This window comes from Trachymyrmex septentrionalis, unplaced genomic scaffold, assembly GCF_001594115.1.
Source record: "Trachymyrmex septentrionalis isolate Tsep2-gDNA-1 unplaced genomic scaffold, Tsep1.0 scaffold2, whole genome shotgun sequence".
Lineage (NCBI taxonomy): Eukaryota > Metazoa > Arthropoda > Insecta > Hymenoptera > Formicidae > Trachymyrmex > Trachymyrmex septentrionalis.
The window spans coordinates 152,028-154,692 of NW_017305179.1; the positions used below are offsets into that span (position 1 = coordinate 152,028).

The 2,665-nt window shown below is 35.5% G+C and overlaps 1 protein-coding gene across 3 annotated transcripts in view; it reads left to right on the forward strand.

The window, feature by feature from the left end:
- Nucleotides 1–731: 731 nt before the first annotated feature.
- The window catches only part of LOC108747424 (putative uncharacterized protein DDB_G0290521), a 22,769-nt gene continuing 20,835 nt past the window's right edge, over nucleotides 732–2,665 (forward strand). The window contains exon 1 of one of the 3 annotated variants that reach the window (XM_018484861.1): nucleotides 732–1,088. The gene's annotated coding sequence lies outside the window, so the exon portion shown is untranslated. The remainder of the gene's footprint in view (nucleotides 1,089–2,665) is intronic. The other 2 variants (XM_018484862.1, XM_018484860.1) reach the window with 2 other exon arrangements.

A 2,665-nucleotide genomic window follows, 5' to 3' on the forward strand; every position in this document is an offset into this window, starting at 1 on the left:
CGCAATGGATTAGAAAATTATTTTTTAAATTTAATGTATACAGAAAAAAATTTAGAGACAATGAATTAGATAATTAAAATTTTTAATTGTATAATTGAAGATGCCACTTAAAAGCTCGTAATGCTCGTAAACATCATTTGTTCTTATTTATATAATATTTGATGAATAAAAAGGATGAAATCATTCTTACAATTAGAGCGTTGCGGGCATTAAATATCTTAAATTGATAATTTTCATATAATATTAGTAATAAATTATTATTTATAATATTGTAAAAATTATTAATAACGTTGTAATAATTAATATTTTATTAACATAACACACATCTATATGGAATCAAATTATTAATATCTTTAAGAAGACTGCTGTGATTCTAAACTTGTGAAACTTGTCAAATTTTTAGTTTTATCTGCGCATAAAATATATAAAAAGTTGGCGCAATTTTATTACTTACTAGCGAAAGTTGTTACTATCTCAATTGTTCATGAAAGAACAGAAAGAGAGAGAAAAGTTCTTTAAATTTTTTTCTCGTGATATATTTTTACTAAAAATAAATCGTCGCCGATCGGCAGCGGTGTTTCTGCCAATCAAGATTACGTAGATCACTTATGTTAGACGAAATTTTTGGAAACGACACGCGGGTGAGAGTTTTCCCGATTGCCAGGAAATCCGCCAGGAATACGAAGAGGGAGAGAAACAGAGCATCTCGGGAGTCGAAAATAACTGCAGCGGAGGAAGGTGTCGAGGGGACCGTCCACGATTTCGGCGGTTCCGGGTGAGGGAGGGGACCGACGACAGTTGTCTTCTGCTGCTCTCCGGTGCTTTCGCTTTTCCGAGGGTCCAGTGTGTTTCGCCACCCGAGGAGAACCCGCGTGCTCCACGTATAACAGCGCGAAGGTAGGTGCCGCGTTCTTGTATCATGCATTGAAATCTCCGTCATCGATCGCGTTCCGCGGGAAATGAGGATACGGGAGATCAGATGAAACAGGAAACCGAGGAAGTAATAAATGAAGGAGATAGAACGAAACGGAGGCGTAAGAAAGAGAATGCAGGTGGTGCAGAGGGAAGTGAAAAATTCATAAGAAAATGTGAGTGGAAAAACAAGGAAAACAATTAAATGATGTAGAAATTCGAAAATGTGAAAAATTGAGGAGTAAATAGAAAATCTAGCGTACAAGTATAATTTGGGGAAAAAATTCAGTGATAAATTATTGCATTCTTTTCCTTCGCATTAGAGATCGATCGATCGTACTATCTTTCTATTATTGGCAACGTATTATAATTGACAAAGTGAATGTCATACTCAATTACCGCATCTTGGCATTTAACCGCTTAATTGTCATGAGAAACTAGGCCAAGCCTCGTCGTTGCCATCAATTACAATTAACGGGGACAGAAACGATCAGCTCTTCTAATAATGATCTACAATGAGATTGATTTAATTGCTGATTCCTTTTTCTTCAGTTCTTCGGTAAACTGCACAATTTGTGATTCTAATCAGTGTAAGGTATTCAAATAAAATCAGGAAAATTTAATTTCTATTCTATTGTACTTTGCACGTATAAATTATATCTTCATACATAAATTATATCTTCATGTAATTAAATCGAGCAGCACGTTATAAACAATAGTAAATGAAGTGTAAAGCACAATATTCATTTATATCACTACAGTCATTCTCGAATTAAACTACGCGTGAGTCAGTGGGGCGTATTGTTTGTAAAGCCCAGCCAAAAAACGTGTGACGTCCCGTCAATACGTATCTCGTCAGTACGCTGCGACTTGCAGATGAGGTGGTGATTGAAATTTACACGACAACGCTCTCTCAGCGCGCCGCCCCGTCTATTCACACCGCGCTTTAAACCGTCGCGGGTGAATCCGTCACAACACATCGCGAACGGCCAAAAGTTGTTTTGAACGCAACGTTGCACCGTATCGTTGAAACAATCGGCCAAAAATAGTCGATACGTCGATGCGTCATACTGAACGAATATAATTCCGCAATGCGCAAAAATTGTCATCGTCTCTTCCATGTATTATAATACTAATTCCCAGTCCCATTGTAATATCAATATTACTACATCATATTATATCAATATACATTAATATTAATACGCAATATCAATATAGGATATTAATTGTTATCAACACAAATATTTTATAATATTGATATTGATGTATATTGATATAATAATATTAGTGTGCAGTCTCGATCTGCAAATCAAGAAATCCCGAAATAGGATCACTTCAGATTTTTTTCAGATATTGTCACGTATAAACGCATACATATAAAGCGTTCTATCAATTCTGCCTTTCATAATTCAGCTAACTCAACAGTTGAGTGAGCGCTCGCTGTTATTGGTATTCTTTTAGCTCATCTAATCAGAATTTTAGATCTAGAATAACACACCAATAACAGTGAGCGCTCACTCAATTATTGAGTCCGCTGAATGTGCCCAAAATGCCTTTATTCAAATAATATTATATTAAAATTAGCAATGCAAGTGAACATAATGCGTATACATGTGTAATAATTATCGATGTACATGACAAATAGTAATAGTAATAGAATGAGAGAGAGAGAGAGAGAGAGAGAGAAAGCGTAAGACGAAAAGATTGGGAGAATGAGAATGTAAAAGAAAGTGAGAGCAAGGAGAGAATGAGA